At 38.4% G+C, this 17754-nt stretch overlaps 1 pseudogene; it reads right to left on the bottom strand.

Moving 5' to 3' along the window:
• Positions 1-1761: 1761 nt before the first annotated feature.
• Positions 1762-2352, bottom strand: LOC102983505 (uncharacterized protein C9orf40-like; annotated as a pseudogene).
• Positions 2353-17754: the final 15402 nt, after the last annotated feature.

Genomic DNA, 17754 nt, shown 5'->3' with positions numbered 1-17754 from the left:
AATTCAAAAAGAGTCATGTACCACAATGCTCATTGAAGCTCTATTTACAATAGCCAGGACATGGAAGCAACCTAAGTGCCCATGTACAGATGAATGCATAAAGAAGATGTGGCACATATATACAATGGAATATTACTCAGCCATAAAAAGAAACGAAATTGAGTTATTTGTAGTGAGGTAGATGGACCTAGAGTCTGTCATACAGAGTTAAGTTAGTCAGAAAGAGAAAAACAAATACTGTATGCTAACACATATATATGGAATCTAAAAAAGAAAAAAAATGGTCATGAAGGACCTAGGGGCAAGATGGGAATAAAGACACAGACCTACTAGAGAATGGACTTGAGGACACGGGGAGGGGGAAGGGTAAGCTGGGACAAAGTGATATAGTGGCATGGACATATATACACTACCAAATGTGTAATAGATAGCTAGTAGGAAGCAGCTGCACAGCACAGGGAGATTAGCTCGGTGCTTTGTGACCACCTAGAGGGGTGGGATAGGGAGGGTGGGAGTCAGGCAGACATAAGAGGGAAGAGATACAGGGATATATGTATAGCAGATTTACTTTCTTATAAAGCAGAAACTAACACACCATCGTAAAGCAATTATACTCCAATAAAGATGTTAAAAAAATTTAAAAATTTAAAAATTAAATTAAATTTAATTTAAAAAATAAAATAAAATGGATCATGGATAAGGACCTACTGTATAGCACAGAGGACTCTACTTAATACTCTGTAATGACCTATATGGGCAAAGAATCTAGAAAAGAGTGGATATATGTATATGTATAACTGATTCACTTTGCTGTACAGCAGAAACTGACACAACATTGTAAATCAACTATACCAATAACAATTTTAAAAATAAATAAATAAATAAATAAATAAGTAAACTAAGGGGAAAAAAAAACCAATACCGGGCGGAGTTCCCTGGTGCCACAGTGGTTAAGAATCCCCCTGCCAATGCAGGGGACACGGGTTCAAGCCCTGGTCTGGGAAGATCTCACATGCCGCAGAGCAACTGAGCCCTCGCGCCACAACTACTGAGCCTGCGCTCTAGAGCCCGTGAGCCACAACTACTGAGCCCGCGTGTCACAACTACTGAAGCCCTTGCGCCTAGAGCCTGTGCTCCGCAACAAGAGAAGCCACCACAGTGAGAAGCCGTGCACCGCAAAGAACAGTAGTCCCCGCTCACCGCAACTAGAGAAAACCTGCGTGCAGCCAAAATAAATAAATAAAAAAAACAAAACAAAACAAGAACAATACCAGGTTTCAGAAAGAAGCCTCCACATTTTAAGTTTGCATAGATGTTTTAAGTCAGCTATTTGTTCAACGAAGAAGAGTAGATGAAATGTATTAGAAAGCATTTTATTAAGTTATTATAAAACAATATTCATTTCATGTAGTACAAATTAACAAGAGGAATATCTGAATGTTTCCCATCTATTTCTAAAACTGTCAGAATTCCTTTGTGTAAGATTGATATCTTCAAATTTAGAACTTAAACATAAATTTTTCTTAAGAATGCATACATAAAATACTTCTCCTGTAACTGCACTATATCCTTGACAAATCCCTATTGGGAGGTACAGTAGTGACTGCAGGCATTTATCTTTAAAACAACTTTTCCTCATTTTTCAGGTTTGGGAATGATATCACATCAAGTATGGAAAATAACTCTTTTCTTAAGAAGACATAAATTCACTTAGAGATGTCTCCTCAAATTCAGAAAAACCCATTTCTTCAGCTCCTTCTGTCAGGGCTCCATATTAATTTCAACCACTTCATTCTTGCCCGGAAGTGTTTTTGTCGGGCTGTCTACACTTACATCTTCAATGTCTGCCAGATCAATAGGTGGTAAAGGATTCCTCCAGCACTGGAAGCTGTTATACTGCCAAAATTCTTCATTGCGCTGGCGCGGCGCAGCGCCCCAGTCTCCCCGCAGGGACTCTGCGCGCCCCGCCCCGTCGTCGCCACCGCCCCTCCCCCGGCCCGCGGGGCCGCACGGGCGGCTGCAGCAGCGGCGGCTCGCGGTCTCCAGGCCGGGGCCCTTACGCTCTGCGCCGTCCGGGGCGCCAGTGTCCCCACCGTCGCGGCGCTTGCTGGGCGAAACCGAAGGTTCAGTCATAGCCCCCGCGTCGATTTTACGCTTTCGGGGCAGCTCCGGTACGCCGAGGGGCTGCCCGGTATGCGAGACCCCCGGAGGCAGGATCCACAGCCGTGGCCGCGCCGGGTCCTCAGAAAAGTCGCGGAGCAGGAGCCGTTTCCAGGGCACGTGGAACCTCAGGGGCTCGGCAGCACGCCGCTTGCCCGTGGGCCCCGAAGGCTCGGGCGGAGCCCGCCGGGCACGGGAGGCCGAGCTCCCGTAGCTGTGGGAGCGGAAGGCCTCTCCACTAACTTTGACGTCCCTGTGGTCTTGCTCTCCAGGTCAATGCCAATCCCCGGTGCACCTTTCATTCGCCATGCCTACAGAACTGATTGACAAAGATGAGTTTCCTGTTGGGACATCTTTGAAGTATAAATGCCGCCTTGGTTACTACGGAAGAGTGTTCTCTATCACCTGCTTGCAAAACTCTGTCTGGTCAAGCCCTGAAAACAACTGTAGGCGTAAGTAACTCTAGACTGAGGACTCCTCTGTGTCAATAATCCTTAAGATCTGATCAGTCGTTCAAATTGTGAAACAAAGACACGTGTCTTGGTAACTTGCCTAAGGTATAAAAAGATGTGAGAGTTATTCTTGTAGGTCATATCTTCCTACTGCTTTGAGTTCCTAGCACCTTCATTACAAGTTCATTTTATGAGAAATTACCATCACAAGGCATGACTGAGGGAAAATCTCCATTCACTAGGGGTGTCCCATTTTTACAACTGAAACTAAGTAATGAATGACTCAGGAAAGGAAAGAAAAGTGTAGGTGGGGAGAGAATCCCAAACTTCAAGACTTTTGATGTACACTGGTTGAATTACAGAGTAAGCATTTTAGTAATAAGCAAAGTTTACATCTTTTTAAGAGGCAAAAAATATGGGGATGAGATCTGGAAGGGAGGTCTTTTTGAAAGTGGTGCTTAGTAGGTGGCTGATCCTGAGACAGTCTTGTAAATTTCCTCAAGGTGGCAAATCTATGGAACTACAAGAGCTATGGCCAGTTTGGGACCTTATGTATTAACAGACGTTCAGAGTATTCTACACCCAATCCCCACATTCTGCTTCTTTCCCATAGGTAAATCATGTGGATCTCTTCCAGAGCTCATAAATGGCAAAATGGACTTCAACAAAGACACCCAGTTTGGATCAACTGTTAATTATTTTTGTAATGAAGGGTGAGTTGGCAGCTTTGTTTGGGATGAGAGTTCTAGAATTGTAACACTAGTCTCTAAACAGTAGTCTCAGAAAGGAAAGTCAAACTACCTGTCCATTTAAAACATAGCAGTAAGATTTCTAAGCAGAAGTTGTGCCTTGCATCCAGGCATTTAAATACCCTTGCAATGACTAAACAAATATTTGAAAAAATAGGAAAAAACCTGTATCCATGCTAGAAATTGGAGGGATGAGGGTAGTGTTTACATACCAAATTAATGCACCTAAAGCCAAGTGAATTATTTACTAGATGAGAAGGACCAGCATTCTAAAGAAGTAAGTGGAACAAACACACATGTATTCTTAACTCAAAGCAATAAGAGCTAGAAATGTTGGACTCAGGAAAAAGTAGGAAAGAGTTGTTCATTTGGGTTGATGGAGTAGATGTGGTGGATGGGCAAATCTTAATTGTTATAGCACCTCTCCAGAAGTGTACACAATACAGGAATCTTTCTGTGGACATACTCTTGGCTTATCTGTAGGGGAGACAACCAATTTAGGAAAGAAATAGGGACACCTTATATCTTAACTTTTGTTCTGTTTTTATTACTTATTATTACCTACAATACATGCAAAATAACATAAGTGAAACATTAAAATAGTAATAATAAAATGAATTTCAATGCATTTGCCACCCACCTTAAAAACCATCACTAGTACCTTTGACGCTGACTACGTGCTTTTCCCAATTTCCATTCCTTCGCCTCCAAAACTTCTCCAGAAGTAAACACCATCCTGAATTTTGTTTATCCCTTGCATTTCTTTTCCATTTTCTCCCATACATAGTCCTAATCATTATATTTTTAGTTATACATATTTTGAACTTTATATAAATGACATGATTTTATATGAACATCTTTGCAAATTGATTTTGATTTAATAGTTTGTTTCTGACATTCATTCATGTTGTTGTGGTTAATTCATTTTCATTTAGGATAGTGTTCTCTTGTCTGGATACAGAAGAATTTATTTCTTTTTTTGTTGTTTTTAGGTATTTGGATTATTTCTAGTTTGTTTTGCTTTGTTTTGTTTTGGCTATTATAAGCATCCCTGATATAAAGATACTCATACATGTCTCCTAGTACACATGGGCAAAAGTTTCTCTAGGACAGTGGTTTTCAAACTTATTTTACCATGATCAACAACTAAGAAATATATTTCTACAGCACACACACATAAACAGATACACATGTATACCACATCACATACACATTTATATAAATTAAAATTGTCACACAAATATTTAACATTATACTGGAAATTCTAGCCAGGAAATTAGTCAAGAAAAACAAATAAAAGGCATCCAGATTGGAAAGGAGAATTAAAACAATCTCTGTTTGGAATTAAAACAGTCTCTATTTGGAGGCCAGATCAAGACGGTGGAGTAGAAAAATCCTCGCCTTCTCCCACAGACATATGAAAACTACAACTACATATAGAATAACTATCTCTGAAAGTGACCTGAAGACTAGCAGAACAGATTTTCTACAACTAAGGATATAAAGAAAAGGCCACATTGAGATGAAGAGGAGGGGAAGAGATGTGGTCTAGTCAGAACACACTCCCCCACCAATGCAGTGACCCACAAGCCAGAAGAAAATCACAACCATGGGGGTACCCCCTGAGGAGTGAGGGGTCCAAGACCCACACTGGGCTCCCCAGCCTGGGGCACCTGCACCGGGAAGACAAACCACCATAGTGTGTGGCTTTGAAAACCAGCAGGCTTATGTTTCAGGGGAGCCAGAGGGCAGCGGGAGACTGCTCTTGAAGGGCTCACTTGCTCTGAGTCCCAGCACAGGCAGAGCAGCAACTTAAAAAATGCCTTGGCTTTATGAGGAGGAGATTTATTGATTAATTCTGGGGCAGGTACCAGGGGATGGAAGTGCTGGTAGGTGCCATTTTTCTTCTCTCCTTACACCTAGCTGGCCCAGTGCTGTTAGGTGCCTTTCTGTCACTCTCCATCAACATAGGTAACACTGTGTGCCCCACCCCAACGTTCCCCTAAGTACCTGCCCAACCCAACCCACCTGCCTCAACCAGTCCCTCTAAAGAAGCTCCCACCCCATCCTACCTGGTACATGGTTCTGCCCAGGACCAGTGCTCCTCCAAAGTGGCTCACATAATAGGGATCTAGCCCTTCCCATTAGCGATCCCACAGAAGTTGTAACCAGGCCTCACAGACAGCTGGGCTGGGGATCAGCCCTGCCTACCAGTGTGTCTGTAGAAGTCATGGCCTAAACACAACAGGAGGATGCAGGCAGCCCATGCAGGGGATAGCCTTGAGCACCTGGCTCGGGTGACCAGGGGGGATTATGCCACTGGGCTCTACATAACACTATCTACAGAAAGCCACTCTTTTAAGGTTTGGAGATGTAGCTGATGTACCTAATGTATAAAAACAAACACTGAGAGTTAGGCAAAATAGGAGACAAAGGAATACCTTACAAGTGAAAGAACAAGATAAAACCCCAGAAAAAGAAATATACAAGATGGAGATAAGCAATTTACAAGATAAAGAGTTCAAAGTAATAGTCATAAAGATGCTCATCAAACTCAGGAGAAGAATGGATGAACAAAGTGAGAACTTCAACAAAGAGATAGAAAATACAAACAAGAACCAATGAGAACTGAAGAATACAATAACTGAAATGAAAAATACATTAGAGGGAATCAATTACAGTATAGAGGATGCAGAAGAACAGATCAGTGATCTGGAAGACAGAGTAGTGGAAATCACCCAATTGGAACAGCAAAAAGAAAAAAAAGGAATTAAAAAATGAAGATAGCCTTAGGAACCTCTGAGACTACATCAAGCATACTAACATTTTCATTAGAGGGGGCCCAGAAGGAGAAAAGAGAAAGAAAGGGACAGAAAGCCTATTTGAAAAGATAATGGCTGGAAACTTCCCTAACCTGGCAAAGGAAACAGACATTAAAATCCAGGAAGCACAGAGTCCCAAACAAGATGAAGCCAAAGAGACCCACACGAAGACACATTGCAATTAAAATGTCAAAAGTTAAAGATAAAGAGAGAATATTAAAAGGAACAAGAAATAAACAAGTTATGTACAAGGAAACCCCCATAAGACTATCAACTGATTTTTAGGCAGAAACTTTACAGGCCAGAAGGGACTGGCACAATATTTTCAAAGTGCTGAAAGGAAAAAACTTATAAGAATACTCTACCCAACAAAGTTATCATTCAGAATTGAAGGAGAGATGGAACCTCCCAGACAAGCAAAAGCTAAAAGTTCATCACCACTAAACCAGCTTTACAAAAAATGTTAAAGGAACTTCTTCGAATGGAAAAGAAAAGGCCATAACTAGAAACAAAAAAAAATTATGAAAGGAAAAATATCTCACTACTAAAGGCAAACACAGAGTTAAGGTAGTGGATCTACCACTTATAAAGCTAGTATGAAGTTTAAAAGACAAAGGTAGTAAAATCCATCTAAATCTAAAATAATTAGTTAAGCAATACACAGAGTGAAAGGATGTAAAATATGATGTACAAAACATAAAATGAGGGAAGGAGTAAAAATGCAGTGCTTTTAGAATGTGCTCCAACTTAAGCAACCATCAAATTAAAATAGGCTGCTATATACATAGGTTGCTCTATGTAAATCTCATGGTAACTACAAACCAAAAACCTATAACACAAAATATAAAGAGAAAAGAATACAGACATAAAGCTAGAGAGAGTCATCCAATCACATGGGAAGAGAACAAGAGAAGAAGAAAGGAACAGAGAAGAACTACAAAAACAACCATAAAACAATTAACAATATGGCAAAAAGTACTTACCTATCAGTAATCACTTTAAATGTAAATGAATGAAATACTCTAATCAAAAGATACAATGTTCTTGGATTGGAAGAATCAATATTGTGAAAATGACTATACTACCCAAAGCAATCTACAGATTCAATGCAATCCCTATCAAATTACCAATGGCATTTTTCACAGAAATAGAACAAAAAATTTCACAATTTGTATGGAGTCACAAAAGACCCCAAATAGCTAAAGCAATCTTGAGAAAGAAAAACAGAGCTGGAGGAATCAGGCGTCCTGATTTCATACTATATTACAAAGCTATAGTAATCAAGACAGTATGGTACTGGCACAAAAACAGAAATATACATCAATGGTACAGGATAGAAAGCCCAGAGATAAACCCACACAGCTATGTTCACCTAATCTATGACAAAGGAGGCAAGAATATACAATGGAGAAAAGACAGTCTCTTCAATAAGTGCTGGGAAAAGAATGAAATTAGAACACTCCCTAACACCATATGCAAAAATAAACTCAAAATGGATTAAAGACCTAAATGTAAGGCCAGAAGCTATAAAACTCTTAGAGGAAAACAGGCAGAACACTCTTTGACATAAATCACAGCAGGATCTTTTTTGACCCACCTCCTAGAGAAATGAAAATAAAAACAAAAATAAACAAATGGGACCTAATGAAACTTAAAAGCTTTTGTACAGCAAAGGAAACCATAAACAAGATGAAAAGACAACCCTCAGAATAGGAGAAAATATTTGCAAATGAAGCAACTGACACACAAACAACCCAATCCAAAAATGGTCAGAAGACCTAAACAGACATTTCTCCAAAGAAGATACACAGATGGCCAAGAGGCACATGAAAAGCTGCTCAACATCACTAATTATTAGAGAAATGCAAATCAAAACTCCAATGAGGTATCACCTCACACCAGTTAGAATGGCCGTCATCAAAAAAATCTACAAACAATAAATGCTGGAGAGGGTGTGGAGAAAAGGGAACCCTCTTGCACTGTTGGTGGGATGTAAATTGATACAGCCACTATAGAGAACAGTATGGAGGTTACTTAAAAAAACTAAAAATAGAACTACCATGTGATCCAGCAATCCCACTAAGGGGCATATACCCTGAGAAAACCATAATTCAAAAAGACACATGCACCCCAATATTCATTGCAAGACTATCTACAATACCAGGGCATGGAAGCAATATAAATGTCCATCAACTGATGAATGGATAAAGAAGATGTGGCACATACATACAATGGAATATTACTCAGCCATAAAAAGGAATGAAATTGGGTCATTTGTAGAGATGTGCATAGACCTAGAGTCTCTCATACAGAGTGAAGTAAGTCAGAAAGAGAAAAACAAATATTGTATATTAACGCATATATGTGGAATCTAGAAAAATGATACGGGTACATATTTGCAGAGCAGGAATAGAGACGTAGACATAGAGAACGGACGTGTTGACATGTGGGGGGAAGGGGAGTTGGGATGAATTGGGAGATTGGGACTGACATATATACACTACCATGTGTAAAATAGCTAGCTAGTGGGAAACTGCAGTATAGCACAGGGAGCTCAGCTTGGTGCTCTATGGTGACCTAGATGGGTGAGATGGAGGGGGGTGGGAGGGAGGTCCAAGAGGGAGGGGATATGTGTATACATATAGCTGATTCACTTTGTTGTACAGCAGAAACCAATGCAACATTGTAAAGCAACTATACCCCAATAAAAAAAAAAGAGGGCTTCCCTGGTGGCGCAGTGGTTGAGAATCCGCCTGCCGATGCAGGGAACGCGGGTTCGTGCCCCGGTCCGGGAAGATCCCACGTGCCGCGGAGTGGCTGGGCCCGTGAGCCATGGCCGCTGAGCCTGCGCGTCCGGAGCCTGTGCTCCGCAACGGGAGAGGCCACAGCAGTGAGAGGCCCGCGTGCCGCAAAAAAAAAAAAAAAAAAAAAAAAAAAAAAGATACAGGGTGGCTGAATGGATTAAGAAAACAAGACCCATATATATGCTGTCTACAAGAGACTCATTTCAAATCTAAAGACACACACAGACTGAAAGTGAAAGGATAGAAAAAGATATTCCTCACAAATGTAAACAAAAAGAAAGCTGGAACAGCAAGACTTATATTAGACAAAATACACTTTAAAACAAAGACTGTAACAGAAGACACAGAAGGACATTATATACTGATAAAGGGATAAATCCAAGAAGAGGACATAACATCATAACGTAAATATATCTATGTACAATAGTCAAGATATGGAAGCAACCTAAGTGTCACTGATAGGTAAATGGATAAAGAAGATGGAGTATATATACAAAACAATATCATTCAGCCATAAAAAGAATGAAATCTTGTCATTTGTGACAACATGAATGGACCTAGAGGGCATTATGTTAAGTGAAATAAGTTAGACAAAGAAAGACAAATATGATTTCACTTATATGTGGAATCTAAAAAACAAAACAAATGAACAAACAAAACAAAGCAGAAATGGACTCACAGATACAGAGAACAAACTGGTGGTCATCAAAGGGAAGGGGGATAGGGAGTTGGGTGAAACAGGTAAAGGAAATCAAGAGGTATAAACTTCCAGTTATAAAATAAATAAATCACAGGATGTAATGTACAGCATAGAGAATATAGGCAGTAATATTGTAATAACTTTGCATTATGACAGATGGTTACTAGGCTTATTGTGGTGATCAATTCAATATATACACATATATATGTATATATATAATATGTCAAATCACCATGTTGTACATCTGAAATTAATACAATATTGTATGCCAACTATAGTTCAATCAAAACAAGAAAAGGAAAACAACCCCTCTGTTTGCAAATGACATATCTGGTATAGAAAATACTAAGGAATGCACGCACACACACACACACACACACACACACACACACACACACACACATACATATATTATAGCTAATAGATAGTTCATCAAGATTTCAGGATACAAGTTATCAGATGATTTATTTTTAACATGGGTGTTTCATTGATGTAAAGGAAGATTATTTTTAGAGAGGGATTTAAGAACATAATTATATCTAAAATCACAGAGTATAACAAGAAATCTTGAAATTAAGAAAATTTTAAAGTGCTAGACTTATAGTCAGTGTCTCATTCTTGACCTCAAAAAATGGAGAAAACAAATTCATGTGTATTTTTAATGGATGTTACCCTGGTAGGGTAAAAAATAATTTCCAACTGAACAAAAGTAAACAAATTAATCCATGTAGCAAAACAGAGGGCAGAAAATGTTACACTTTCTTCATATAAGTTGGGGGCACAATTGGGGTATTTTTGGTTTTTCCTTTTAGAAATTTATTTTATAAAAATGAGATCATGTTCATTGTAATCGGGATGTAAAGCAAATTTATTGTTTTTCTACATGAAGATTTCTACCTAGTATATCTATTACTTTGCTTGAATAACCTATAGAATTTAAAAGTACATTCTCTCACCGTAGAGTACAAAGTTGAAAACCTATCTATTAAAAGGGCTTCAGTTTATATTATTCAAATCTTCAACATCTTTACTTCAAAGCATATTATTAAGTTAAAGTAATTTTAAGTATATTATAATGGTATATTATAAAATACAGAACTCAAAAGAGTAGAATAGGAAGTCCAGAAATAGACCCAAATTTGTAAAAGAGGGTATTGTATGAAGGTATCATGCAGCATTTCAAAGCAGTAAGCAAACTAGTATTTTTTATTTATGTTAAATAATTAGCACATTTTATGCACCACAAAAAATTCATATTGATCAAAGAATTACATGTTATATGTGCACCTAAATAAAATGAAATAAAAAATAATAAATATATATCAGATTTAGGAACATTCCAAGTCAGTGGGTTCATTTCAAGCAAAGGCAGAATCCACAGAGAGGTTAATAGAATTGACACATATACAAATACTAAAAACAAATAAAATACAAATGAAAAACCACAAAAATATATAAAAAGCCCTTACAAACAAAATATGAACACCTAAATAGAGAAATGATCAAAAGATACAAAGTGGCAATTAATAAAAGAATAAGGTACAATTTGTAAATACATGTGGAAGAGTCTGGCTTTGCTATTAATACAATTAATACAAACAAAAATAACAATAATATGCTACTCTAACCACTTATTCAATCCAAAAGTATTTATTCAGAGCCCACAAATACTAAGAATAGGTACTATTCTGGAAGCTGGAGATATTGCAATAAACAAAACACACAAAAATCCCTCTGTATAGCTGTTAGTTTTGAAGTTCAGGGTAATGGGCATTAACATAAACTCCTAGTAGCAGTATAAATTGATACAAATTTATACCATTTAACACAATTTAGGCAATACATTTTTGCCAAGAAGTCAAACATAACAGTCTTCCTTTTTGAAGTCTTTTAGACTTTAAAGGCTTGGAAAGGTTGGAATGGAAAACATCTTAATGTTCAACAACAGGGTATTATTTGAGTAAATAATGGTCCATTCATGTGATGGAATATTATTCTGCCAATAAAAATATTGGGGATTGATTATATTTGCTGGGTTTTGAGGGATTCCAATAAACAATACATATATCTTCACCACCAAATTTCTGGACCAGCTGAGGAATCAGACAGATGAAGATCAAATTATATCTTTATTGCTGAAAGAGATTAGTAGAGAATATAACTTTAGGTCAGGGCTAAATGACCTAATTTTTAAAATCCCATAATTAGATGTAATTACCTGTTCTCAGACACAGCTGGACAACTGTAAGCTTCCCGCATCCATCCCATCCCCACCGCCACTCACCACAACCACAGGGGTAGGAGAGGCCCCTTAGCACATGGCAGAGAATAAACTAGAATACATCCTCTCTGCAGGCATGAAGAGTGGGAATGAGGCGCAAGATGCAGAAGTTTGAGATGAATTGCCCTATTCCTTCTCCCAAACTCACCAGTCTGAGAACTCATGATTGGTAGGTAGGGGTAAACAGAGAACCCAGGACTGTAGATCTCAATAAGGCTCCAAAAGGAAATCTGAAAAGCAAATGTAGGTGTCCTGCCCAACAATATTGTATATAATGAAAACAGTTTTAGGATAGACGTTATATTTAAAGAAGGTGAGACCCCAAAGGGCCTGTTCTATGCAAGGCAAGGAGAGGAAGTTGCTTGTTTTTCCAGAGAAGAAGGAGGAGAAAGACAGTGAGGGATGGAATAAAATGCCTAATGGCATTCACTTCCCAGTGTAACACTCCCTAAAACTGCACCCGAATGCAACAACAAATGCTTTAAGCAAGTGGATTTGTGGGAGAAACCCACAAAAATCCTGGGCATGGCTGCTAGATAAAATGTAGTGCAGAACCCAAAGCCAGCAGGGAGGGACACAGGAAAGTGGAAGCAGAGAGAAGTAGGGGGAAATTAGCCCTAAGACACACAGTAATCATGTGTGTGGAAGAGGACTCTCACACAGCTGTGAAATATAGGTCCTGGCCCAGTTTAACCACACCTACTTGACAGCTGACATCCATGTTACATGTATATCTCTTCATGTAAGAAACCGAAATAACTTTCTGTAAGTTCTTGACCCAGAGTATGGTGCACAGACCAGCAAGGTCAGCATCTCCTGGGAGCTTGTTAGAAATGCAGAATTTTCATACCCACTGAATCAGAATCATATTTTCACAAGATCCCCTGGTGATTTCTATGCAAATAAAACTTTGGAGAAGCATTTCTCTAAACCATTAACTATGTTGTAAGATACGGTTTAGGTAATTTTTTTCCATTACTGGAATTTTCTGTATCTTTCACACTTTTTCTACAATGACTGAGTATTAACTTTTGTAATCGGCTTTTAAAGAGCTGTTACTGAACTTCCAGTTCCAGATTCACTTTTCCCTGCTTCTCTCTCTACACATAACTAAATACCCTAGAAACTGTTCAACATACAACCATAAAAGGACCACAAAAGGTAGAAAGTGGACTGGCTAGGGACCCCAGAACTTAAAGAATGACCCTGCAGTGAGTTCCCTGGGTTTTCTTTTTATCTCTCAGGATGGGTGCTATAGAAGAAGACTGTAAGCCAGAACAGTCAACAAGCAGAGAGAGAGAGAAGCCTACTCCCCTGTTAAAGGACTGGGGAAGGGAAAGCTCAGCAGGATGTAGTAGGGAGACCCATACTTAGTGATAGTGGTGGCCCAATCTGCCTTAATTAGCAGCATAAGGAGAAACTGGGGATGGGGGAAGTCTATCCTTCCCATGTCACACACCCACGGGAAGTAGCAGGTCCCAGTCCACCAGCAGCTGTGTCAATGGCGGAACCTGGGTGCGCTGACATATCTCATGCCCCCGCATGTGAGCCTTATTCTGCCTGAAATGGCAGCATCAGCAGAGCCTGGTTGGTGAGACCTAGACTTCAAGATAGCAGCAGGAGGGCTCCTCCACTCACACCAGACATGGGATTGGTAACTTATTTGTCTGGCTTCTTGGAGGCACCTCTGTGCATTTGTTCTCAAGTGGTCTTATGGATGTCTTTCAGAAAATGGTTATTTTATATGATTTGTTATGGAATTTGTTCTAATAAGTCATTCTTCTATCATGTGGCAACATGCAAAACAATGCAACAAAACAAAACGTTTCAGAAGAATTGCCGACTCAAGTTAGAACTTGCTTCACCATTTTTATCCCAATCCTCTTGATTAGAAAATCAAAAAGAGCACTTTAAGAAATAATCTTTATGAAGTCAAAAACCAGAGGAGTCTCCATGATTCTCCACTCCTACGGCAAACAGGAAGGAAGAGGTGCACACATAGTGGAAAGACTGCAGCTTTCCTTTACTCCATTTGTTGTCTATTTGTGTGCATGTGTGTTTACAGTGCAATTTAGAATATTTTCATTTTTGATGGTGTACTGGAAGGCATTAAAAACCTGAAAATACTGAAGGCATTAATAAATACAATATAACCACTGCTTCAATGTAACAGTGATACAGGTTTCTTCAAGAACATCCACAGCTCTTTTCATTTGATCTCCATTTGACCCATTTTGATGTTTGAATAAAGTTTGTGCTGCCACAGTTTCTTATATATTCATAAGGCGGTGTTCTCAGCTATACCAAATAACACTTGATTGTTATTTGACACTATTCGTCTTAACCTGTAGTAGTATCAAGTTCGGCCTTACTCTCCACCAATTTTCATGAATGGTTCAGCCCAACATTCCAAGACTATAGAAGATTTCAGTTGAAGTAAAAATAAATGTCATCAGTTTTTCCAAATTGTAGGGCAAACTTTGAACAGCTTGTGGCATACTAATTGAGAATTTCTGCCTTTAACATTTATAATATGAAATAAGTGTTCAACTGTTTTTGTCTTGCTTGGATTTCCTTTGGTTATAGTTTGATGAATCTTATTTATCTTAGATGTATATAAAAAATGTGCCTTAACCTAATAAAGAAGAGAGATCTCATCTAATTTAGAAGGCATGAAGAAGATAATTTTAAAGTCCAAATAAAGACACAAAAGTTGGGAAATCAATAGTACTTTGACAAATGGAAATTGTCCTTCTGAATTCTCCAAGATTGTAACCTCTTGTAAGCAGCAATTTAAGCAGGATTAAGTATTTATTTAGAATATAACATTCATTATTCTTTGCCTCTAGATACCGACTCATCGGTAAATCCTCTGCTGCATGCATCATCTCTGGCAACTCTGTCACCTGGGATAATGACCCACCTATTTGTGAGAGTGAGTTGAAATATTCTTTTTTATCACCTTTACCAATAAATTCTCACTTTCCCCCTGGAGTTATAAAAATCTTAATTGATTTTTGCATTCTGTCATTCAGATGGCTGAAGGCAGCTATAATGGTCTCAAAAATACATGTGGGGTCCTGGCAACTGTTTTCTTAAGTTCTTCTTTATCCTGGGTTGTGCCTTTTCTGAACCTCAGGACTTAAATGCATAAAAGTCTTCAAACTTTATTTTTACTTCAATTAATTTGGAATTATGTTGTTTCTGCCATCCCCAGTATAATAACCATCCTGCTTAGAAAATTAAAGATTTTTAAAGTGATACTCTTTGAGGTTTGATGAAACTGTGGAGGAATTCACACTTTCATGTGCCAATGGTTCAACACACTCTCTTGAAAGTCATAATGCAATATAAGCCTCAAAAATGGGTTTATATTTTGACCCGCTTCTTAGAATTTATACTTAGGAAATAAACAGATTGTAAACTTTTTATTGCAGTATACTTTATAATGGCAAACATGTTAAACTAACCTAAATGTACTGCATGGTTCCTAATATGGTTTGGAAATAACCTATTGGAAGCAAAAAGACATGTTAAAAGTGACTACAGAGAATTCCCTACGAAGCATAAAATAGCCATGCAGAATTAGAAGAAATACATCCATACATTGGAAATTTATTCAGCCATAAAAAGATATTATGGAAAAGCACTTAATATTTATAAAGATGATTATTATATATATTTCTGTGAAGAAAATCAGATGACAAAATAGTATGTTTTATACACAATTTATACAAGATTATACAAGATCTCATTATATTAGAAATAATACACCTTGACATATTTCCATAGTTTTGTCTCTATCTATAATTCTGTAACCTTTTCTATATCCAACCCTGGCAAATGGCTTTAAGCCTCCTTGGTGAAGGGAGGAAACTTACAGTATACATTTTGGCTGTGCAGCAGTCGCTTCCTCTTCCTCAAGAAGAGCCAGTCTCCTGTTTTATTGAAGCTGCTCTGCGTCTCTAAACTGGTTCTCAAGTCTTAACATTGGTTGATAAATAACCACAACTCTCTTTTGTAGTGATTCAAGTCAGACTTCTGTTCACTAGACCTAGATCTTCTCTGCTAAAACAAATCAACTAAAACTTTAGACCACTATCCATCTGCTTCAGTTTTAGAGATTCCATGATCAATGAGCCAATGACAAAGATCTTTGCAGGAAAATCATTCTGATTTCAGCTTCAGTTGTCTCTGACAGTTAAGTGCTACCACTTGGCCTCTGTGACCCTGAGGTCCTTTCATCCCCATTGGATTCAGGTAACCCCTTTTAATAGCTACCATTCCCACTGTCATTCCTGGCCTATGGAGAATAGCCATCACAGAGTTCTTCAAGGATGCTGAAACTTCTGCATAAATGTATTTCTCAAAGCCTTGGGTAAAAGGTCTCACTTTCAATGTATGTGCACCACGGAGATAATTAGGGAGTAGATGAACAGGTCTTACATAATAAATCCCTCTAGCATTCCTAAGTCCCTAGGCCACAGGATGTTTTCCTCTGCAGTACACTAATAATGTTCTGCTTTTCAACTTCATTCTGTTAGGCCACGCTCAAACTAACACATTGAATTCAGAATCTCAATTCTTTTGCTATATTTTATACTTTCTCACAGGTCATAAGTTTTATTTCCCCAAATCTCCCTGGTCCTGTCAGGGCTTGAATCTGGTTAGAGGACTAGAAACAATGCAAGGTGGTAGGGATAGGTCCTGAGGAAAATCAGCAGTCCCTGCAATTTGGGTTGCCACACTTAGTAAATAAAAATGCAACATGTCCAATTAAATTTGAATTCAGAGAAGCAACAAATATTTCTGTAGTATAAATATGTGCCATGCAATATTTGGGATATACTTAGAAATTTTCTTGTTTTTCTGAAATTCAAATTTAGCTGAGCATTCTATATTTTCCACGGCAGTCCCATCAGGACAGCTACCTCAGGAGAGGCTGTTAGTTTCTTCAGGCAAGAGGAGGCTTTTCTCCTCAGACCAGGGAGGAAGGCTCTCCTTCTGGCAAAGGAGGCTTGGCAGAATTTCTTTTTTTCTTCTTTGCCATCTGTGTATCTTCTTCTTCTTCTTTTTTTTTTTTTTTTTTTTTGTATTTAGAATTATTTACTTTTCTTTGTGGTTACAACTTTTTTAACATCTTTATTGGAGTAAAATTGCTTTACAATGTTGTGTTAGTTTCTGCTGTATAAAAAGCGAATCAGCTGTATACATACATATATCCCCATATCCCCTCCCCCTTGCATCTCTCTCCCGCCCTCCCTATGCCACCCCTCTAGCTGGTCACAAAGCACCGAGCTGATCTCCCTGTGCTATGCAGCTGTTTTCCACTAGCTATCTATTTTCTATTTGGTAGTGTATATATGTCAGTGCTACTCTCTCACTTCATCCCAGCTTACCCTTCCCACTTACCATGTACTCAAGTGCATTCTCTATGTCTCTGTCTTTATTCCTGTACTGCCCCTAGGTTCTTCAGAACCTTTTTTTTTTTTTTAAGATTCCATATATATGTGTTAGCATACAGTATTTGTTTTTCTCTTTCTGACTTACATCACTCTGTATGACAGACTCTAGGTCCATCCACCTCACTACAAATAACCCAATTTCGTTTCTTTTTATGGCTGAGTAATATTCCATTGTATATATGTGCCACATCTTCCTTATCCATTCATCTCTTGATGCACACTTAGGTTGCTTCCATGTCCTGGCTATAGTAAATAGAGCTGCAATGAACATTTTGGTACATGACTCATTTTGAATTATGGTTTTCTCAGGGTATATGCCCA

Source organism: Physeter macrocephalus, chromosome 4 (genome assembly GCF_002837175.3).
Source record: "Physeter macrocephalus isolate SW-GA chromosome 4, ASM283717v5, whole genome shotgun sequence".
NCBI lineage: Eukaryota > Metazoa > Chordata > Mammalia > Artiodactyla > Physeteridae > Physeter > Physeter macrocephalus.
Note: the sequence above shows the minus strand (reverse complement) of the source record. Positions and strands in the feature narration are given on the sequence as shown.